Genomic DNA, 24,237 nt, shown 5'->3' with positions numbered 1-24,237 from the left:
CGAATATTACACAGAACAGCAATAGAAGAATGTCAACATTCATTATGTGTATGTGTGTAAATGTCCAGTCATTGTCAGTTCCTCTCAATTTTCTGTTCTCTTGCAGGTAAGTGTCCATGTTTGCTGAAGCTTTTGATGTGATAGTCCCTGTTTTGCCTTCTTGTCTCCTCACTGTATGCAGTTCTGACAGACTGCCTGCTTCCGGCTGTGATCATTGCACTTCCCTTTGTAATCTTTGTTACTTGGGCAGATCTGACACCTCTTTCCCTTCGGTTGGCCCTGTCTGCTTCTTTCCTATGGCTGGGTTGTGGCTTTTTTAGTACTAACACCTTCCCATTGCTTCAATGATCGGGGTTTGCAGTTGTGGGCAACCTTCCAGTCAACTCCTCAATTGTGGTGTGACAGGTTCCTTTGAATTTAATGATGAATTGTCATTGTTGACACACCACAACACACAACGAAATGTGTTCTCTGCATTTAAATATATGGATTTCAAAGTACATTTTCTTGAAAATAGTACAGTAAATGTTGCGCAAATTTTGACTGGAAGAAGCCTTGGCCTGTCCCTTTCAGAAGGTATGAGTTTATACCTTATGGGAAAATCTGATAAATGGCCTGTCAAACTTAACTCCTAACGGATTTCAAAGGGCATATTTGTGGAGATGGTATAGTAAAATCAAAACACATTTTGTCTGGACAAAATTGATTTGATGTTGCTTTCAGATACAATATGACTTGTTTATACATTATGGGAAAGTAAGAAATTTAATTGTAAGTACATCCTGTACTAAGTATATGAGTAATCGCTTAGAGTGTGTTATTAGAGTGTGTTATTGTCACATGGAATGTACGTGGAATTGGTTCCAGGGAAAAGAGGATAAAAATTACAAATCGGTTAAGAGATCTGCAGGCAGACATTGTCCTCCTTCAGGAGACTCATATGGCCAAAACATCTGAACATATACATACCTTCCCACAGTACCCTCACATGTACTCAGCCTGCTACAATTCAAAACAAAGAGGCGTAACCCTATTGATTAATAAAAGTATAAACTTCACTGTTAACAATACTATAACAGATACAGAAGGTAGATTTATTATACTTAATTTAACTATTCAAAATATGGATTTCTGCATTGCTAGTGTTTATGGACCAAATGTTGATGACCCCTCCTTTTTTCATACTTTCTTCACTTCACTTTCTGTTCATTCGGACTCCACACTTATAATAGGAGGAGACTTCAACTTGGTATTGAACCCAGAAATAGACAAGCTCAGCACGGCCATGAGTCAACGGAACTGGCAGTCTGCAGATACTCTTAGACAATACATGAATGATTTTGGTCTTTGCGATGCCTGGCGGTCACATCATCCCACTTCCAGGGATTACACCTTCTTCTCACCAGTTCACCACTCACACTCTCGCTTAGATTACTTCCTAATTAGCAGCTCAGTGATGAGGAACATCACAGAAACCCAGATACACTCCATCGTTATCAGTGATCACGCACCGGTGTCTCTCTTGCTAGCAAAGGAAAGAGTCACACCACCAAGTAGGAACTGGAGATTCAACACATCCTTACTTAAAGAACAAGATTTTATTAATTATTTCAAAAATGAGTGGGCAACATATTTGGATAACAATGACCTACCAGAAGTCTCACCATGTATTCTCTGGGAAGCAGGAAAGGCAGTAATGAGAGGAAAAATAATATCTTACTGTACACATAGAAAAAATAAAGAAAAAACATATGTAGCAGAATTAGAACAGAAGATTAAATCGCTAGAAACAGCATATGCTTCCTCGCCGCAAGAGCATATACTTACCAACCTGAGAAAACTAAAATTAGAATTTAATGATTTAAATGATAAGAAGACACAATTTCTGGTAAACAGATTGCGTTTGGAAAACTTTGAACAAGGCAATAAATCTGGGAAATTCCTTGCTAATCAGTTAAAACTCAATAAAGAAAAAACAACAATCTCTTCTATTAAAGACTCGACCGGGAATGTAACTCATGATCCCGAACAAATTAATAAATCATTTAAAGAATTTTATAAAGCTTTATACTCATCACAGAATAATCCATCTGATGATGACATCAACAATTTTCTTAGCAATATAAATCTGCCAAAACTAAATGATGAACAAATTAGGGTTCTAGACTCTACTCTATCAATATCTGAATTCAATGCAGCCATACAATTTCTGCCAAATAATAAAGCTCCAGGTCCAGATGGTTTCCCAGCAGAATTCTACAAGGTATTTTGGCCAGCGCTAGCACCTGTTTTTATCAGAATGGTTACTCAAATTCAGAACGATCGGTCGCTGTCTTCAAACATGAACTCTGCCAACATCAGCCTGCTTCTAAAGCCTGGTAAAGACCCAACACTAACATCCAGCTACCGTCCAATCTCACTGATAAACGTAGATCTTAAAATAATTTGCAAAGCTCTTGCCAAAAGATTAGAAAAAGTTACGCCATTCCTTATACATCCCGACCAAACAGGTTTTATCAAGGGTAGACACTCAGCCAATAATACACGTAGATTAATAAATGTTATAGACTACTGCTCCATTAACAAATTAGAAACCACAGTTATTTCTCTAGACGCGGAGAAAGCATTTGACAGAGTCAACTGGAAATTTCTATTTGCAGTTCTACACAAATTTGGATTTGGGTCATCCTTCATAAGCTGGATTAGAACACTATACTGCTACCCAAATGCATGTGTTAGGACAAACGAATTCATTTCCCAAAGCTTCCGTTTGCAGAGGGGCACCAGGCAGGGCTGCCCACTCTCTCCCTCGCTTTTTGTTATCTTCATTGAGCCACTAGCAGCAGCAATTAGACAAAATGTAGATATTAAAGGAATTCAAACAGAAAAAACAGACCATAAGATAAGCCTTTATGCAGATGACGTTTTACTTTTTCTTAGGAATTCATCAACCTCTCTTCTGAAGACAATATCACTTATAGATCAGTTCTCATCTATATCAGACTACTCCGTCAACTGGAGCAAATCAACAGTTTTGCCTTTTAATTGCAGTTTCCAAAACACAACTACTACCCCTTTACAGTCAGGCAACCTTAGATACTTAGGCATAAATTTTTCCACCAGGCTTTCAGATCTAGTACAGATGAATCATATTCCTTTGTTAAAAAAGGTGGAAGAGGATCTTCTGCGGTGGAAATCTCTACCTATATCTCTTATTGGAAGAGTTGCCACCATTAAAATGATGGTCCTGCCTAAAATCAATTACTTGTTCTCAATGATCCCTAATAAACCCACTATGGCTTGGTTTAAATCACTAGACTCAAGCATCTCGTCATTTTTATGGAAGAACAAACCGTCACGAATAAGCTTAAAAACTCTGCAAAAAGCCAAAGGTAATGGTGGTCTAGAACTACCAAGTTTCTATCACTACTTCTTAGCCAACAGACTGCAGTATATATCAAATTGGATGAAATCAAGCCCGGTAGATAGTCCATGGCTGGACTTAGAACAAGCAATCTGTGGAGAAGTAAAATTGTCTGATTTGCCTTTTATAAGTCCTACCATTAAGCGTTGTAAATGTTTTAAGAGCCTTAGTATTAGCACCTCATTAATAGCCTGGTGGGAATTTTTAAAAATTACAAGGTCTCCACTTATCCCTTGTGAATTGACACCCATTTGGAACAATCCAGATATTTGCCGAAAAAAGATAACATTGAACTTTCCCTCATGGCATGATAAAGGGATTAGAAATCTTGAACATGTTATTCAAAACAGGAAATTTATTTCGTTTGACGAACTAGTCTCAAAATACGGAATTAGCAACAGTAAATTTCTTGAGTACCAGCAACTGAAGTCCATTATTCAGGCAAGGTTCAATCTTAAAAAGTTTAACCAGGAAATACCTCCATGTGTGCTAGAATTTTTAAATCTTTCTAGCCCCAAATTACTGTCAAAAATGTATAAGTTATTGTCAAAAATGGATGACTCAATCTCCCTTCCAATCTCAAAATGGGAGCAAGATCTATCCATCGATTCAGATCAAAACTTTTGGAAAAAAATATGTTTAAACACCTTCAAAATGACTAAAAACCCGAAATTACAGCTTATACAATACAAAACTCTGCATAGAACTCATTATACAGGACAAAGGATGTTCCAAATGGGCCTTATCCACTCAAACCTATGCACCCACTGCTCAGGTGACTTTGTGGAGAACTACATGCATGCCATATGGTACTGCACCCCAGTTCAGAAGTTCTGGCAAAGGATTTGTGAGGATCTATCAATTTGGTTTAATTGCTATATCCCAACCACACCTACATTGTGCATTTTAGGTGATGCAAGTATATTAGATATGGAAGAAAATAAAGCGCACATGATCCTTACTGCCTTAGGCATTGCAAAGAAAACTATCTTCATGAACTGGAAATCAAAAAATAATTTATGTATTACTCAGTATAGAAATTTAATTCTAGACCACATAAGTCTAGAGAGAATGTCTAATTCCCTCCAAAAAAATCAATTGGGCAGATTGGATCCTCTCTGGTCCATTCTGGCCAATTCCATTACGTAGGGGGGGTGGTCGGCTGTGGTCTCGTCCCCTCGGGGTTCTGGCGGGTGGCGGGGTTGGGCCCCTGGGCTATGGGCGACTGGTGGCCTCTTGGAGCTGGGGGGGCTGTGGCTGCCGTCCTGTGATGTCTGGGTGTCTGCCCTGGCTGGTGGTGGTGGGGTGGGCCTTGGGCGGGTGCTGCCTGGCGGTCATGGGGCGTGGGGTCTAGGGTGCCGGTGGTGGCGGGGGCTGGCCCTGGGATGGGTGGTTGGCCTCTTCGGTGCGGGCCTGGGTGGGGGTCTGGGGCTCTGGTGCCCGGGGCCTGGCCGTTTCCTCGGTGGGTGCCTTCCTGCGCGGGGGTGGCCTGTGCTCCCTCTGGGGCGCCGCCGGGGGGGGTGGGACGGTCCATGTCTGGGGGGCCGGCCTGCGCTGTTTGGGGGGTGGCATGTCTCGAGCCCGGGCTGGTCTGCCACTTTTTGTCGTCGAATGAGTGGGTGACTGAGTGCGGGCTGTCCTTCGGGGTGGGGGGGGATGGGGGTTAGCTCTTGGCGTCGGCGCTGCTCCGGGGGGTTGTCGCCGGGGGCCCCCCGGGTCCGCTCCATCCCGTGCCGCGGTGGGGAGCTGGGGTGCCTAATGAGCCAGCTTGGTTAGCTGGCTCTCTTCTGCCAGGGGGTAGTGATCTCCCCCCTGGTATCATGAATCCCAGCCCCTCTCCCCCCTCACTCACATAACATGCCACGCACACATGTAGGATCTCGGGGTGGGAATGTGCCGCGCACGCAGTGAGGGGGCCATTCACATGGCCGTACTCACTGTGCTGCGCGGCCCTCTGCCTCCCCTTGTTTTAATGGCACTTTAGTCATCACATATCGGTATACACACAGGGCCTTGGGGGGTGGGGGCACTACCTAGAGGTTGGTGGGTGGGGCCGCTGAGGTGGTCTCACTCACCTCTTCACTGCTGCCCGCCCCTCAATTTTACTTACACCGTATACATTGAGGGTCTTGGCGGGGGGGTGATGAGGAGGAGAGCTGTTTGCAAGCAGTGCTCCTCCGCGCTTCCCCCATCAATTTTAAATCCATCTTAAGTTTCTCAACAGTCATACTCATCCCTTACACCACATACACTCACCAACACATGCATCCAACACTCCACCTCTCACACAGGTGCGTGGGGGAGGAGAGTGGGCGGGTCTTCCTACACCCCCGCTCCCTGCCCGCGATGGTGGGGGGGCACTCGGGCGGGCGTCCGGCTGGCGGTGCCCTGGGGTTGCGGCTGGCGCTGGGGGGTGGCGTCCGTTCCCCCGCATGGCGGAGGGCGGTCCGGAGTGGATGGGCTTATGTCTTTTTGTCTCTGTGTATGTGTCTGTGTATGTTGTGTGAGTGGGTGTATGGTCTATGTGTATGGCTGAGAGGTGTGTCTGTGTGGGCCTGGGTCCGGGGCTAGCTGCTCCTTCCTGGGCGCGGCTGCCTCCTTGGCATGGTTGCTGTCCCTCCTCCCCGGGTGGTGGCCTGGGGGGGGCTCGGGCCTCTCTGGCGCGGTGGGGCTCTCTACCGGGGGCCGGTCGGCTCCCGGCCGCCTGGGGTCCTGGGGCCCTGGCTCTGGCCCGTGCGGGAGCGGCCGTCACCCTTGCGGGGTCGGCTGCCTGTTGCCTCTGGTTCTCTGGGGCTCGTGCCCTTTTGGCTGCGGGGCGCTGCGCCTGGGGTCTCCCCCCTCCTCCTCCTGCTGGGGTGGGGACGCGGCTGTCGTGGGAGCGTGGGGCCTTGGCTCCTCTGTGCTCTTGGGGGGCTGTGGACGCCTTGGGTCTCCTGGGCCTGTCTCCGCTGTCCTCTGGCTCTTGTGGGGTGGGGTTGCGGCCCCCCGCCCATGCTATCAAGTGCATTCCATGGAGAAATTCACATGCACCCAACACACGTATACCCCCACACAGAAGAACACACATGCAAACCCACTTCCACACTCCCTTCCAAGCACATGCAACAATTTTGGATGTCTGTATATCTGTTTTATTTTCTTTAATTCTGGTTGTGTCTTTGTATTTGTCCATTTTTGGTTGTATTTCAAATGCTGTTTTATTTATTTTTTTATTTATTTATTTTTTTTCTCCTTGATATGTGCTTTTTACGTTACTATTGTCTTTCTTAGCCTCTCTCCCACTGTTGTCTCCCCCTTTGTTTGTGTTTTTTTTTTTTTTTTTTTTTTTTTTTTTTTTCTTTCCTTCTTTTCTCCTCTATCGCCTCCTTTTTCTCTCTCCCTACCCCTTTTCTTCACTATCACTCCCTTCCGGACAGCTCGGCAACTGGAATATTTCACATGTGTTAAAAATAAAATACAATAAATATACAAATAAAAAGAAATCAACCAACATGAAGGGCCTATACAGAGTCTATAGAGCCCCTCATGGCAAAGCAAATATGTCTGACACAGCAGTGCATTCAGACCATTATTCTGCTTGCTAAAGCTGCCGGACAGGACACATTTAAAAAAAAAAAAAAAAAAAAAAAAAAAAAAAAAGTGTGTTATTTTCCTAAAAGCGATCTGATACCGTTATGTTGTGTCTATACGTGCACCGTATACACTCACCTAAAGGATTATTAGGAACTAATACGGTGTTTGACCCCCTTTCGCTTTCAGAACTGCCTTAATTCTACGTGGCATTGATTCAACAAGGTGCTGAAAGCATTCTTTAGAAATGTTGGCCCATATTGATAGGATAGCATCTTGCAGTTGGTGGAGATTTGTGGGATGCACATCCAGGGCACAAAGCTCCCGTTCCACCACATCCCAAAGATGCTCTATTGGGTTGAGATCTGGTGACTGTGGGGGCCGTTTTAGTACAGTGAACTCATTGTCATGTTCAAGAAACCAATTTGAAATGATTCGAGCTTTGTGACATGGTGCATTATCCTGCTGGAAGTGGCCATCAGAGGATGGGTACATGGTGGTCATAAAGGGATGGACATGGTCAGAAACAATGCTCAGGTAGGCCGTGGCATTTAAACGATGCCCAATTGGCACTAAGGGGCCTAAAGTGTGCCAAGAAAACATCCCCCACACCATTACACCACCACCACCAGCCTGCACAGTGGTAACAAGGCATGATGGATCCATGTTCTCATTCTGTTTACGCCAAATTCTGACTCTAGCAATTGAATGTCTCAACAGAAATCGAGACTCATCAGACCAGGCAACATTTTTCCAGTCTTCAACTGTCCAATTTTGGTGAGCTCGTGCAAATTGTAGCCTCTTTTTCCTATTTGTAGTGGAGATGAGTGGTACCCGGTGGGGTCTTCTGCTGTTGTAGCCCATCCGCCTCAAGGTTGTGCATGTTGTGGTTTCACAAATGCTTTGCTGCATACCTCGGTTGTAACGAGTGGTTATTTCAGTCAAAGTTGCTGTTCTATCAGCTTGAATCAGTCGGCCCATTCTCCTCTGACCTCTAGCATCAACAAGGCATTTTCGGCCACAGGACTGCCGCATACTGGATGTTTTTCCCTTTGCACACCATTCTTTGTAAACCCTAGAAATGGTTGTGCGTGAAAATCCCAGTAACTGAGCAGATTGTGAAATACTCAGACCGGCCCGTCTGGCACCAACAACCATGCCACGCTCAAAATTGCTTAAATCACCTTTCTTTCCCATTCTGACATTCAGTTTGGAGTTCAGGAGATTGTCTTGACCAGGACCACACCCCTAAATGCATTGGAGCAACTGCCATTTGATTGGTTGATTAGATATTGCATTAATGAGAAATTGAACAGGTGTTCCTAATAATCCTTTAGGTGAGTGTATATCAGCGGTCACTAACAGGCGGACCGCGGTCCGGGTCCGGACCCAGAAGCTGTCCCATACGGACCCGGACCGACAGCCAAAACATTTAGTTATTATTTAAAACCTGACGGTTTTTTATGTTAACCGGCGCAGCGTTTGTAGTCTTTTCGGTAGTGGTTTAGCAGTAGAACCGCCGTTTCCCACGCCAATGAACGTGAAACGCCTTTGACCGCCAAGCAAGACGTATAGTTCGGCGTATGCAGCCCTTTGTCTGCGCTAATGTGCCTTTCGTGTTAATAGCAGCAGCGAAGCTAACACCCGCAAACTGAAAGCGAAATGTTCCTAACAGAGTGGCTGCACTCTCCTGAAATTGTAAAGCTGAAAAGTTTTCAAATACAATATGTATTATATAACACGTTGGATAAATAGACGTAGCTAGTTTATTGTTGATTTCATGTTCGTTGAAGTTTCTGCATTTTAACATATGTATAAAGTAATGTTATCTGTTATATAAATAAACTCATGTGAAACAAAAAATGTACGTTTTCAGGGTTGTCAAATCTCAAGCATCTGGCATGACACTCAGGCTTTCAGACTCATGCTGGAAATCTTACGGCAAATCTATATTGTTCCATTATAAAACCTAAAATTAGCTACGTCAAAAGTGTATTTACATGGTTAAATACAAAAGCAGACTATTTACAAGGTAAGAACTGTTATATGTGTGCAGACATCTCGAATTGAAAATCTCACTCCAGCCAGCTGGCATAAGTTCTATGTCACGTGACAATAAATGTCAAAACGTTTTTGAATTGTACTGAATTAATTTTATTTGACAGTCAGGTACTGATTACATACAATGTTGATGCAACTAATAGGCTACTTAAATATATATCACACTATTAAATAGTTAGACATTATAATCTTCCGGACCTTTGCTTCAAGAATTTTTCTCTAACTGGACCTCTTTAAATTTTAGTTGAATACCCCTGGTATATATATTTAGCGCAGATGATTTGACCGTGTATCGGTAAAGCGCGGATAGTTTGACCGCATTACGTAATCTACACGTCTCGTGTTTGCTGGGAACCTACCAAGCCTTGCGGCCAGAGAGATCGCTTAAGTTGCTCTAAGGTATTTTCCCATGAAAATTGTATAAATATGACTTTAGGATAAAATATTGGCTGGAACCAATTTTTTGCCAAATAAAAAACGTATTACAATTAACGTTTAATCAAAAATATACACTCATTTAAAAAATCTTTGGAGAAAACAAAACTCCCTTGCTAAAACTAACATTCATAGTCACTTGTGATCATTTTGATTTTCATAAGATCTGGTGTTTTTTCCATTATGTATCCTGTTCAGATTGGTCACAAAAATGAAAAATGAGGCAAAATGTTTTAACATTGGCACACCAGAAGAAAACATGATCTGTTGTTTCCACATCATTATCACAAATTAAAGGAATCTTTCCCTTAAAAACTCATTTGAAGGCGTGATGTCATTTATATTTTTAAAACGAACTTCTTTAGCCTTTAGTACAATTGGCTATGATGTCTTTTCATTATCATTATTGACGCATTATCTTTGTACTCTTTTTGAAAATATTGTCTTATCAGCTGGCATGGATTATATATATATATATATTCTGCTTCTTAAAAAGGTATTTTTTAACTTTCTTTTTACTTAATCAAATCCTTTAATGCGTAATGACCTCTCGTCTGGCTTAACATTAGAACGTAACATATTTCTTGTTGAATCATTGTCAGAAGAGGAAGTGGGACTGAGTTTCTGGCTCTTCCATGTTCTTGCTGGAACTCTCATATGGTCCCATTCTCATAAGTGTCCCATTGCTACCCGTCAAATTAAAAATAGACAATATACCCTCCCTTTTCCATTCCTAAAAAAAACAATGATTTCATATATGCATGCTCACTTTTAACGAGGGATTTCATCGGTTAATTCACAGCTTATGACAGATCCCAAAGTACCAACCCGTAGCGTGTTTATAATTCATTACACTGCTATATAGTGATTTTGGTGCCAACGGTGTCTGAACGGTTTTATATTAAGTTTATGGTGCTGGTTAAGAATATGACTTCGGTTTTGCCAGATTGGCTCTAGTTTCTGAGATATGTAATAGTTAATTAACGCAACACGTTTGAAAAGCATTCAGAATTGCAAGAATATTTTTATTTTAGTTACAACTAATAAGTATACAGTCTAACATCATACAAACAAGAAATTAAAAATATCTAACAGTGACAGGAAAAAGTCATGTATGATTTGATTAATTAATACAATATTAATTAGTTATTAATTGTTATTAATGTCAATGCTTCAAAAAAAAACGCTGTTTATGCGATTTCCTTTTATGTGTGTCATCAGGACAATCACGTTGGAGACTCCAACAGTAGTCTGCTATCATGTGCATGTCCCATCTGCATTGATATCTCTCCTCCATCACCTTCATATTCTAGTGGAACCTCTCGCCTTGTCCCTCACTGAAGTCTCCAAGGTTATCTGGAAATCTGTTTAAATGGCTATGGAGATGGTGCATCTTTCTGCTCATATTAACTCCCACATTTCTGAAGTTAGCAAGCATATATCTTCTATCGTCTGCTCTGTGATTACCCAAGTAGTTCTTCACAACAGAGACAAAACTCTTCCAGGCCGAAGCCTCAGTGTTATTCATGCATTTGGTAAAATTGTTGGCTCTTCTTGATGAAGTCATAATTTTTACATGTATTTATATACTTATTAAGACAGAACTTTTTGGGTCTAAACCAAGACTGGGTTGACAAACTTATACTGTAGCCGACTTCGTTCCTCTGCAAATTCACAGTTGAATTCTGGCTTCAAAAAGTCGCTTTTATAGCATTGTAGGCCTACAAATTGAAATACAAAATAATTATATGGGATATTTCATTACCTAAGACACTGTTAAAGAGTCAGAAAACAGACCAAAAGCTATTGCATTTGTTATCACACACAAGTCGCATGTATTATTTTCATGGAGGTCCATTATCTCAAAAACTATAGATCCAATTCAGCAAAAGTAATGGGATTTTTTAATTCAGCACAAAAAGCTACAGGAATTTGCTTATCATTCTTTAAGCATTGTGTCACCTGCTAATTGGCAAAGGAACAGCCTATATGTTTCCCTTCAATATTCAATCCTTCAGTTTTATTATTTTTAATTATTGGCAATAAAATAATACAACAACAAATACAACAGATTTGAAGTAAACAGTAAAGGAGCCTATCCCGGAAGCAATGGGCACGAGGCAGGGAACAACCCAGGACGGGGGGTCAGCCCATCGCAGGCGTATGGATATATATGCTGTAATAGCCTATTTGAAGCAAATATATTTAAGTAGTGCGTTGTCTTTAATCTTCATTAAAATCAGACTGCCCCGTAAAGGTTTAATCCCTATTTAATAAATCTCCATATGTAGTTCGGCTCCTGCCAGGAAGATGAAAACTATTTTCTTTGAATTTATAAATAAATTAAACACGAACAATGCATTGTTTTATTGTTTCTGCGTGTGTTTCCAAAAAAAAACTAAAAGTAAAATCTGAAACAGTCGGACCGTTGAGAGCGAAATCGAAGCACAGACAGCCCCCGGGTTAATAACGCCCGACTTACGGCCCAATTCGTAGGCTACTTACGAACGGACTGTGTATTAAACATTGCATTAAAAGTTCGGATTAAATACGATGGTTCGTAAGATGGGCGTCGTTCGGTCCTATCCCTGTAGCCCCGAGTATTTGAAGCCGATCCCCGAGTATTATAGCCGATGCCAATCTCCCTTCAAAAACAAAAAAAGTTAAGTGTCATGTAAACTTGACTTAGCCCCTTATCCTTTTAATAGCTAGAAACTACCCTGGGATGAGTTTTCCGAAGTTTTATGTTTAAAGACAGAACTTCCGAATGATGTAGCGTTAAAAAGGCTTCGGGAAGCTCACCCCTGGTTAGTACACGCAATTCTCGGTCTCATAGGAATCACTGTAACACTTGTTTCCTGATGTGATTTCCTGCACTCCACTGTAATTTGTGTCCTGCGTGTAGCTGTCAAGTTACATGGACAAGAATCGCCCATGCTAAATGCGGGCTTTCTGAAAAAAGTGAAACTAGGCCTAATAGATGAGCCTACCTAGCGTGGAACAAATGAAGAAACAAACAGGCTACATAAACGAAAGTGGGAAGCCAAGCTTAGGCGGTGCTTCCGGTTCCATCGTAAAACGTTTTAATAAAAAAGGCCCAACATCTAGTTTCCAATAGATTCCGAGGGGGAGAAAATTAGGTCCGATTCTTACCGATTCCTTTTGGTCGCGCCCATACAAAATGATCAATCAGTAAACTAAACTAAACTAAAAGAAAAAAAAACTGGGTTCCGAAATTCCAAGGCATCTGTCGCAAAACATCTCTCGATCTTTGCATAATATTGCAGTTATTCGCCTGACCAGTTAGTCCTATCATAAATGTCACTTGACTAAATAGAACTTTTCGGATTCACGTCGCTCCCATTTTTTATTTATTTTTTTGCTGCCCGAAAAATATGAATTTTCGGCTGCCTGAGAAATGGCTTTAGCGCCGCCCTTTTTTAGTACCGAAAAACTGATTAATAAATGTCATTGCGCAGCCTTACCACTACACTACCGCTGGAGGTATTTTGAATGATCAGTGATTCGCCTGCCCGCAAGGATGGACGCTGCTATAGAAAGATTGGTAAGTTAATTAATCGCAGATCTTCACATTCATGCGCATGACATTTACAGTGTGAGTATTATATATAAAGTTATATATAAACTGGCATTCGTATTTGTGTTTGTATTCCTTTTAACACAGAGACGTAAAGTAAAGGACGAAGGCGATACTGCGGATATGTGGTTATTCAAACAGCCGATTGCTGTCATCTGTAACTTTGAGGATGAACTCGGCCGAATGCCTTTGTACGTATTCTAAGCATTCCTCTGTGTGCACTTGTCGGCATCTTGCCTCAACCGAATTTGTTTATTTGTTGCGCCAAATAATACTTGTATTTCATCCACAAGTTTTAAATATACAATTCTTAATGATCTCATAAACAACATAAAACTGGTGTAATTATAAATTTGGCCAAAGTTAAACTAATTGGCATATTATTTTAATTACCTTTACCATGTTAAAATCACGGTAAAGTCTGGTAGAACAGTGGTTTTCAACCTGTGGGCCGCGACGGTATTGCAGGGGGGCCGCCAATTATTATTAATAGAAATTGTAATATTGTTAATATAATAAAAAATGTCTAGTCAAAATCAAATAAATCATAATTTGATATATAATTAAATAATGAGAAATTAAATAATAAACTGTTAGTATGCGTTCACTATTCGAGCTCGCTGATTGGTTTAATAACAACCCGCCAACTTAGACTATCTAAAATAGTTTTGATTCATACATGCTGAAGCAGATTTAAAAATGGATAAATGGTTGACAACAGGATCGCTGAAAAGAAAAAATACAGACGTTTCTAAAGCAACAAGTAAGCCTGACACTGAAAAGCCTCAAAATAAACCTAAACGAAGAAAATATAGTAGCGACTACCTAGCGCTGGGTTTCACATATGTTGGAGCAGAGAACGAGCAGCTACCGCTCTGTGTTGTGTGCTCAGAAATACTGTCAAATGAAGCTTTTTTTGTTGTTGCCTGCTCTCGATTTGCGCTTGTCACTCGAGTCTGACTCTAGTCTTGCTTTGTCCAGTGCTCCATTTCTCTGCCGGTTTTGACTGCTCGTTTCAACCCAGCTCTACCTGTTCCCTCTGACGGCTCTTCGGCTCGCTGACGTTCTACCCGCTGCCGACCTCTGCCTGGATTTCGTTTTCCCGTTTTCGAAATGTCAACCCGAGCCTGTGGGGGCTTGCTGATCCGTTATGTATATTTTCTGTTTATTCAATACATTACCAGTTTATTCAATAAAGACAATTAACAGCCTTGCTTCCGAGTACTTAGTTAACCCGACACAAAAAGCGGGATCGTTTAAATTCTTTTGCAGTGGGCCGCGGAAACATATGTGTTTGGCTGTGTGGGCCGTGAGTTAAAAAAGGTTGGGAACCACTGTCGTAGAACATAATGCTTTAAGTTATAATGTGAAGACAGGAAATGACGGTAAATATCACAAAAAAAAATTGTGCCTTTGCAGAAGCTTGTTGCTGTACAGCACGGAGTATTTGCGCCTGTTCTGCTATGGAGGGGTAATGGACATCCACCAAGAAGAGCTGCTGCAGAAAACGTGTTGTTTCATCAAACAGCTGGCAGCCTGCGTGAGTATCTCCTATGTGGCCTCACCGTGGTGGATTTTAATGGACCATTGCACGATTTAGACTATATTACCCCTTTCTCCTCTATTCTTGGTTAGCACGGTAGTCATTGTGTGTGTTGGAGGTTGCGTTTGACTCTATTATATCTTAAGTATATAACTCCTATTAAACTTACATTTCTGTTCATTTGCAGAACTGGAATCTGGAATTCACGGAATCAGGGCTTCCCCTTCTAGTGGACGTCCCACCAGCAGCCAGCTAACTACCATGGGATGATGAACTCACTATCTGAACAGTGAGAGTCCGCAGGGATGGACGGGCTACCTCGATAATTACCGGTGAATCGCTGTATCAATGGGCCAGGAACAACTGCTACTGATCTCAGTCTGCTTCTGAAGAGGACATATTTTCAGGATCAGGATCACTCTGATCAGCAACAAACGAAATGTAACGTTTAGCTTTAAAATGGTATCATGCATGTTTTCTTAAGTTCTGACATTCTTGCCTCCTGTAATAATTTTTCCATATGCAAATATGATTCTATTTGATCGTGTCTTGGGAAAAGAGTTCCCTCTCATTTTAAGCCAAACAAAGTGGCATTAAACCAGATATTTATTTTTCATCTCTCAGATGTTTATAAAACGTAGACATGTATGTCTGTGTGCTAGCTCTGTGATGGCTTAGCTGGAATTTACAATTTTATGCACATTTATTGTTGAAATAAATAATTTCGTTTTAACCTACCAATTATTATCATTACTAGTGTCATTATTATTGGCAGTGTTGCTATTTTATTATTATTAATAATAATAATAATAATTATTATTATTATTGTTGTTGTTTTGTTGTTATTGTTATATTTTTTCATAATAACTACGTTACAGTGATGTGATTGGCTAATGAAAGAGTATAACTAAAACCCCACTGTCGTGCCAAAGTAAATGGATGTTAAAGTAAATCGCGATTTTCATTCTCACACATCGTTCTAAAGCAAAAACTCAAATTAACAGATAAGATGTATTTGTCTCTCAGCTCGTATGTGTAGAAGTAAATAAATGATTATGCAAGTAACACTGCGAACTAATTAAATTAAATTTAGTTTAATTAAATTGAATTAAAGCAGTGACCAATAAACACCAAATTTCTCGCAGACATATCTGGTTATAAAGACTTTCACCTGACAAAAAATCAAATCCAAAATGCTAGGAATATGGACTTCATCTCACATTAATCGTTTTCTTCTCTTCTTCTCGGATCCATTGACGCCCATTATAAGAAAAATGTTCCTGAGCTGCGATCAGTAGCCTAATTTTCAAATTTCTCTCGGACATTTCACCATAAAAATTCTAATTTAAGTACAAATGTTCCAAAACATCGTCGTGCTGCTCCTTGATGTTCGAATTATTTGCTGGCGTTATGATTTTAGTTTATTAAAAGCCGTTAAATTTGAATGCGCGAAGGAAATCGGAATAATTTAACACAATGTATATATAATTTACGACACGGGTTAAGCAACGCCTGTTACTAAGCGGTGCCGTTTAATGTAAAATAAAACTCGGAATAACACTCGGAATATCCCGCACTTTGCCAGATCAGGGGTTACTTTCCCAAACAACGGCTGAAGTTAACATTAACGATGCATCGTACTACGTAAGTTCGCAGTGTCGTTACCTCTGTAGTTCGAACTATATGGTTTACGGAAACACCTGCGTCGTACTTACATAGTTCGAACCACGCAAGCTGCTAACGTAGTTAACGTAGTGCAAAGAAAACGTAAAGAGTACACAAATATAATCCTCAAAAACCTAAATATAGTGTATTAATGATGTAATAAATAAGGGATTTTATAATAATAATAATTATTATTATTACTAAAGTAGAGTCTGCTGTAGCCTTTCTTATTCAGCACCACTGTGTTGTCCCCCCAGTGCAGTCTGTTGTTCAGATAGACCCACTTCCACCTCCTCCCCCTGTAGGGTGACTGATCTCAGGGGCTTCCTGTTACACTGGAAGGCAACCACCAGCTCCTGCGTCTTGGTCATATTGAGCTGGTGGTTGTTTTTCTCTGCGCAAGTTCTCCACCAGTTGTCCATACTGACTCATCGCCATTGCTGATGCATCCTAAAATGAGTCATCTACAAGTGGCAGGAGATGCACGGTATTCGACTGAAAGTCCGACATGTAGAGGGTAAACAGGAATGTAGACAGGACAGTACCCTTAGGTGCCCAGCATACAGCAGTGATATTCCACCAGCCCAGGAGAGGGATGTGTTGCAACAAACACGTCTATAATAAACAACCAGTCTGGATTGCGTAGTTAACTATTAATTTATTATTATTGTAATATTTGAATACTCTTGATATATATTCATAATTTCATATATATATTCATTATATCATATTACTATAAAACTCACAAAATAATAATAAAACTCACAAAACACATAAAACTGACAAAAGAGTACCAATAAAACATTGATTGGACACCTCAGGGTCATGTTATCGAATGGAAAAAAACAAATGATTAAAAAAAAAAAAATCTTTAAAAAATGGTGTTCTTTATTTTAAGGCAGGGGTAACCAATCTTACCCGCAAAGGGCCAGTGTGTATGCAGGTTTTTGGGATAACCTGTAGGTCAGCTGTTCAAATCCAGGTGTGAGGACTCTTCAGCCAATCAGTCCTCTAATTAGTAATCTAATTAGGGAGTTGCAGCGAAAACCCACATACACACCAGCCCTTTGCGGATAAGATTGGCCACCCCTGTTTTAAGGTATGGTAGCCTCCATTGCCAGAATATCCAGGAACATGCTTTAGGTGGTCTGCCATGGCACAGGATACGTCATAGCCGGTGGCCCTGCAGTCCCACTTTTCACAGCAGCTGCAATGACAAAGAAAACATTTAATTCACCTTTCCTGAATCCTATTACAGAATGCAATCAATGGCAGTAAATGGCGGTAATATCGTTGACAAGATATATCGCACATGCCTGTAGTGTACTCGTTCACAGGATAATGCAGCAATACTACAGTGAGCATCATATGTAACTCGTCTTATAACACGTACATGAAACATACAGAGGCTAAAAGACTAGCAAATAAGCAGGACAGCGCTGGGTAGGGGGAGAGGAAAAACATGATTTGGCGTCGATTTTAGAACCATTTTTTAAAAAACTTTCCTCAATTCCTTTTGGCATACAGTATATGCACATTTTAAAAACAGGGCCACAAACAACCTGTCATGCCCTGATCGTTCCGATCCTCCAGTGTGCCACTCCACCTCATTTGCCTCATGTGGAATCCCCGTGTTTTCAGCTGTTTCTAGTTGTGTTAATTAGTCTGGTATATTTAAGTCCATGTCTGTGTGTCTTTAGTTAGTCCTGTCATTGACATTGTGAAGTCGTAGTATGTTCCTGAGTATGTTCACCCGACTCCTCAACTCCCTTTGCCTTATTCCCTGTTCATGCCCCATGCTACAAGACAGAATGACCGGACTCAACAGAAAGACACCTTTCCTAACACATTCATTGGATCTTTCTCTTTTTTTAAACATGCTATATTTTAGTAAAGAATACAAGTTACAGTATACAGCACCATGCACAATCATGTAACAGTCATAGCTACCAATTGACAAAGTATGACAAGAAAAAGTGAGAAAAGAGGAAAAAAAGAAATAATAATAATATGGTAAATATACAGGTTCCTAAATTACAAGCATTGATACACTCAGTAGTTTTTACCAGTAAGAGTTGAGTAATGAGACAGCACTGAGGCACTTTTGCCGTTTCTCATGAGTTGAATTGAATCCAAAATATTATCAATTTCCAAAAGTAATGCCTGTAGAATAGGTGGGGACTTCATGTATTTTCTCTTATAATACAGAATTTATCTGACACAAGACACTGTTTGGATCAACAAAGTAACATATTATATCTTTTTAAGTAATGGTATAGGAGCTGACCAAAATGATTGCACTAGATTACAATGAAAAAACAAATGAGAAATGGTTACAGAAAGTTCAAAGATCTGCAACGTCCACAAACCTGGCAACAAAGTGGTTAGCTGGGTAAATGCAGTGTGATATCTTAAAATAGACCTGCTTTGCCTTATTTGAGATTGCATATTTTAAGGGAGTAACCATGATTTTTTTCCATGAGATATCATCTATAACCAAAACCCAATAGAATTTCCCTCGTGGTACAACTTCAGTTTGATTGTGGAGCAATTCCCTGATAAATTTGTTACCCTTTGAGGACAGTTTACTGTATATACGTAAAATCCCACTAAAACTGAGATAAAAAGATTTAAAGAAATGCTTTATACAAGTAGGGATTGCTTTAATAACGGAAGTATAATCCCTAGAAGGAAATCAAACTTATGCATAAACATGAGCATATAAGAGTAGGTTATTATCATATTATCAAAGTCATCAAATAATTTATATATATGATTTTACGCCAGTTAGCGTAAAAAAATTGATCTGGCATGTGCCTTGATTATGCTGGCTTTATACTCCAAGCTGTGACATGCTGATTAAATTGGTGCATACAATTTCCACTAGAGGTGTTTGCTGTGTGTTGCTTCTGCTATTTTTATTATTTAGGGAAACATTTCTTTCCATTTCTCCCCTCTCTCCATCTATTGGTATTAAATTGTGAAATGGTGTATTAAATGTATGTGTAGAACATTATCCTGCCTGCACTCTAACCTAGCAAAGGTGGTGAAAATGGCAAGAAGCAAAGTTAACAATGCTACCAACTCCAAGTAGTACTGTCATTTTTCCCCTCCTTTTCTTCCTTCATTTAAATGATTGAAGTGTTGTGGTCAGGATGTTTTTTGCAATCTAGTGATAATAAAATGGCAGACGTCTGGGCCAATGACAACCGATCTGGAGACAAAAGTAGACAAGGTACAAAATCTCATTATGCTCAATAGTATTGGTAGTCTGATAATGGCCTACAAATTTGACAAATTTTAGCAAGAGAAATAAGCTACAATGCAGCTAATCAGGAAGTATTTTATTCCCTTCTTACACAACACTTTTTCAGGGAATATTTCCAGTGCTGAAAGAATGCTGAATGCAATATACAACAGGGAGGTGGACGTGCCTGATGGTGCTGCTGATGTTCCTGGTAAGTTTTTTTTCCCCCCTTAATCAGGCTCTACTAATCTCAAATAGCTAAGAAAAATGCATGCCCAACAAAAGTTTGGGTCTAAGAAGTTTATAATATCCACATGTTGCTATGTCAGATACAAGTGATGTCTTTTCTGCTACGGATGCTCAAATGTCTCATCCGAATGCAGCTGCTGCACTTCGCCTCATACTTCAGGACCATGTGATTGACAAGCTGGAATTGCCTGGTGGAATTCCTGGGACAATGGATGAGCTGCAATCTATTGTGCAACAGAAGTATGGGTTAGAGCCAGGGAAGTTTACCTTGCATTACAGGGATGCTGATTTTGGAGGGGAGTTTTTTTCTCTTACCTCAACAAGAGATCTCAAGCACAAAGACATAATTAAGGTTGTTCATATTGTTGAACTCAACTCAATGAACTTGGTTGTAACAGACCAGGATAGCTTTAACACAAGTGCATCCAGCAGTTCCATTTGGCCTGCCAGTACTTCATGCGAATCCGATGATTCAGTGATACTGTCTTTACCTAAACAAAGTAATCGGCGTTCTCAGCGTTGGCCTTCCGAATTTCCAATTCCACGTTTCCGCAATGACACAGAGCTTGTGCTTGCAGCAGGTAGCGAAGCTTTCAAAGCTCTGCTGCCATCCTTCCAGACATCCTTGAGAGTTTAGCTGAAAGCATCTTTGAGTATGTCGCCTATCCTACAAGCGCACAGTTCGCAGATGTAGCAGAAGCATTGATTCGAAAACATCCTTGCCTTAAAGAGCCTGGATCCTACAGTGGATGTTACGGATGGCAGCAAAGACTGAAATTTAAAATAGGCAATTACAGATCCAAACTGAGAGGGCTTGGGTGTCCTGAGCTTGATGTAAATGCTCTCAAAAAGAAGCGAGCAAATGAAAAGACGCCCGCTTAGAATGTGAAGAAGGCACGGAAGGGTGAGGCAAACTACTTGCCACCTCATCCTCAGGGAGAAACACAAGAAAGTTTGGAACAAGAAAGACTGGAGCTCCTAAGTGAAGTAAAGAAGAGAAATAATTTGCAGATCATCAATGAGAAAATGGAAAGGACATTGTCCATTCGCAGACAGGAAGTTGTCACCCTGTCCCCACCTGTCAGTGACTTGAAGGAACGTTGGCCTGCTCTTTTTCTTCCAGCACAGGTGAATGTGTTTTTCTTTTTAACAGACAAGTTGGCAAGTATGACTTCAGCTGAATTAAAGTTTAATTCATTTATTTTAATTTGACATCTCTCTCATCCCATGTTGCTTTATGTTGTGTCACACAGATCAATGAAGAATATAAAAGGATCACCACCACTAATCTGGAGTCGGCGTTCATGGAAAATCTGGATGAGTGCATATCAAGTCTAACGCCATTGGTGTTGTCATGAGGAGGGGCGGCAAAAAAGAAGATTCAGAACATCATGGAACTCCTTAAGGTACATGATTCCATATTTAGGATTTTTAAATTAATAAATAAATAAACGCCTTTAAGGAAAATTTCTTTCATCCATGTTACCTTTTTTCATCTGGGAATTTAATCTTGAGGTGATGCATAAAACCCTTCAATATTTCAAAAACATTAAAAAATCTTTTTCAGGACAACACGATTGAAACACGCCGAGAGGTTGCCATCCGCTGCCTAGTAGTGTATCTTGGGGAAAAGGAGGAGGATCTTTTCAAATATTTGGTAGGTAAATGTGTCTCTTCTCTACTTCATTTCCTCTTTTCCCTCTCTGACTTGCCTATTTATCTCTGCACATGCTCGTTTCTTTTTTTAGGACGTAAAAATTGTCATGCACTCGCACTCATGCCATTTGAGACATGTTACTCAAGAGAATTGACTTCAGTTGTATATTGCAATCAAGTCATTGGTAACTAGCTTTCCCTTGTCAGTCTGGTAACCAGTGGCGTGCACAGACATTTTGGGGGGCAAGTGCTCCAGGGGGAAAAAAGGGCACTTTTTGCATATGTGGAAAACCTTTTCTTTTTATAATAAAAAAAACGCACAGGTTAAATGCAATTTGACTTTTATTTCAAAACATTCTCTAAAAATAGACCAAAATGTATGAGAACGAATAAGACTGACTGTGGTCATTACAAGAACAGGGCAGAATGGTCGTTTTCACAGGCAATTGGGAACTGCCTATTTTTCCTTTAGCAAATTAATGTGTTAATGTTGCCAATATGTTACACCAAAAAAAATTAACATGTCTAACCAGTGCTTCTCAAAACTTTTAACATGCACCCCCAACACCGTACCCTTCAAACTACCAATAACAACGTCACTGTTCTGTCACAATCAGGTCACAACACAGTGCGTAAATGTCTGCGAGCATCGCTGAGTCAGTAACAACCAGTTAGGCTAAAGACTGCATCTTTAGACAGTTGGACGGTGTTCTAACTTTCTCACAGGAGACACCTACTAAAGACAGTCAAAGACATTAATTTCAATCTTACCAAAGTAGGACAGTAGTTGACGTTAGTTATGGAAAGGCTAATCCACAAAAACGGAGAAACGTCCATAATTCTATTATTCATAATCATGTCAAGGTTTTAGGTTTTTCTGCAGTTCCATCTCTAAAAAGTGTGATGTCTTCCCGTCACTGACTTCAGTTTGAAAACTTTGTATTTATTCACAGATTTCCGTGAGATCATCCTAAAATTTGTAACGAAAAATGGGCTCAAAAGAGCCCTCTGCCTAACGGCATGTAGCCTATAGCATAACGTGATATTTTCAATAGTGTATGCAAAAAGGTCGGAATTGATGGAGAGTGGGGTTGCCTAAATGGTTTAGGTTACATTTTAAATGTGTCGTTTTTTTGTTTATCCATATGGATGGATGGAGGGGGCAAGCTGGCAAAGTTTGTCATGTGCAGTTTCTGACAGGCTACTTCACAACAAAACAATTGCAGGTTGGTCTTAGAGGGCAAACAGAATAATTTCACTCGATTCATGGGTTACCTGACTGGTTGGGAAGGGAAAGAGCTGCCGTGTTGTCCGCCGTGGCTCCCAGTCGCTATAGTTAGCCTACTATGCCTACTCCAAGTAGTCCTATGTCATGCCGCTGCTACACGCCTCACAACAAATGAACTGCAAGCGTGTTCACGTGACACGGTGACAGTGAAAAAGCGACAGGGTTCGGGTGTCTTTGAAGAAGGGGCACAAATCAAGCCATTATTTTCACACCTTTTTAAATCGCGCAGCTTTAAAAAAAAAAAAAAATCACGTCTTTCAAAAGGGCACTTTTTTGGACTGAGGGCAAAAGGGCAAGTGCTTCAGCACCACCTCGTCTCTATCTGTGCACGCCAGTGCTGGTAACCTTGTGTGTTATATGGAAAATTGCTTCTCCTGCAGAAAATGCTGTGTGAATTTGTAAAGCTGATAGCTAAACCTGAAAGGAATTTCAGACCAGCTGAAAAATGCAGAAATCTTCACACTAAAATACATTGCACTGAACTACTGATAAGCTTGGAAGATGAAATGCAAAACTTGCAGAAGCTGAAACGCATGCAAGTATACTTAGACATAAAGTAGTATTTGGGTGAAATAAACCTTTAAAACTACAAGTAGTTAGAACGCATTTACATAAGTATCATTTATTGAAGTTAGTTTGGAGCACAATGAATGCATTTTGATTACAGTCATGAAGTTGAAACACACTGTGTTCAGATCTGATGAACTTTTCCAGAGTGTTGAGTGTGTAATTTAATGTCTGCAATGAGTCAATATCATTTGTCAAACATTTGTATGCTGAGATACAGTATTTCCTTCCAACTTCAACATAAGAGTGGATGAGAGGGGTTGACTATACCAGCTAAATGACAATGAAGACTGAAATTTTGTTCTGATATTCTTGCACCCAGGATGCTGATGGTCAAATCAGAGATCAAGACAGTGATGAAGATCCTAGTTACCAAAGGTGCCACAGCATCTGATCCAGCCATTGCGAGTATCATAATCGAGGGAACAAAAGTCATGGGGGGGTTGAATGTACTGAGGGCTTGTGCCTTGCTGATGGGACTCATCTATGCCCTCAATCTGAGCTACCCAAGAGAGCTGAAGTACACCTTTGAGGTGTTTCAGATGGTGTTTCTTAAATTAGATGGTCAGAAAACCACCCCAAAAGTTACGTCTCTTAGGCGGAAGCTGCCAGCAATCATCTTTGAACATCAAACATGGATCTCACTTGCTGTTCCAATTGTTCCCCCCCCCACCCCCCCGATGTTGCAGTCAAATACCATCCAGACTGCAGGTTAGATGTCTGGTACTGCTACTGTTCAATGCTGGAGTTTGATCTAAAAGTAATTTCAGTGTTTTTCATGGTTTAAGTCAGGGGTCTCCAACTCCGGTCCTGGAGAGCTACTATCCAGTAGGTTTTCTGTCCCACTTGGCTTCTGATGAGCCACACCTGGCCCTGGTATTTACCTGAGAACAGGTGTAGTTCATCAGAAGCCGGGTAGGATAGAAAACCTACT

At 40.7% G+C, this 24,237-nt stretch overlaps 3 long non-coding RNA genes across 3 annotated transcripts in view; 2 read left to right on the top strand and 1 right to left on the bottom strand.

The window, feature by feature from the left end:
* The first annotated feature begins 16,044 nt into the window (after positions 1 to 16,044).
* Positions 16,045 to 19,962, top strand: LOC111836515 (uncharacterized). The gene is made up of 3 exons (XR_002836453.2): positions 16,045 to 16,275; positions 19,671 to 19,754; positions 19,927 to 19,962. It is a non-coding gene; the product is annotated as an uncharacterized lncRNA (long non-coding RNA).
* The window catches only part of LOC111836513 (uncharacterized), a 24,782-nt gene continuing 17,479 nt past the window's right edge, over positions 16,935 to 24,237 (bottom strand). Inside the window, exon 3 of the long non-coding RNA XR_002836450.2 lies at positions 16,935 to 17,503. This is a non-coding gene — a long non-coding RNA (uncharacterized lncRNA). The remainder of the gene's footprint in view (positions 17,504 to 24,237) is intronic.
* LOC111836514 (uncharacterized) lies at positions 20,244 to 24,091 on the top strand. Its single transcript, XR_002836452.2, has 4 exons — positions 20,244 to 20,920; positions 21,046 to 21,198; positions 21,360 to 21,449; positions 23,626 to 24,091. It is a non-coding gene; the product is annotated as an uncharacterized lncRNA (long non-coding RNA).

The sequence above is a fragment of the Paramormyrops kingsleyae genome, chromosome 10 (genome assembly GCF_048594095.1).
Source record: "Paramormyrops kingsleyae isolate MSU_618 chromosome 10, PKINGS_0.4, whole genome shotgun sequence".
In the NCBI taxonomy this organism is placed as follows: domain Eukaryota; kingdom Metazoa; phylum Chordata; class Actinopteri; order Osteoglossiformes; family Mormyridae; genus Paramormyrops; species Paramormyrops kingsleyae.
This window is presented reverse-complemented; position numbering and strand designations above follow the sequence as displayed.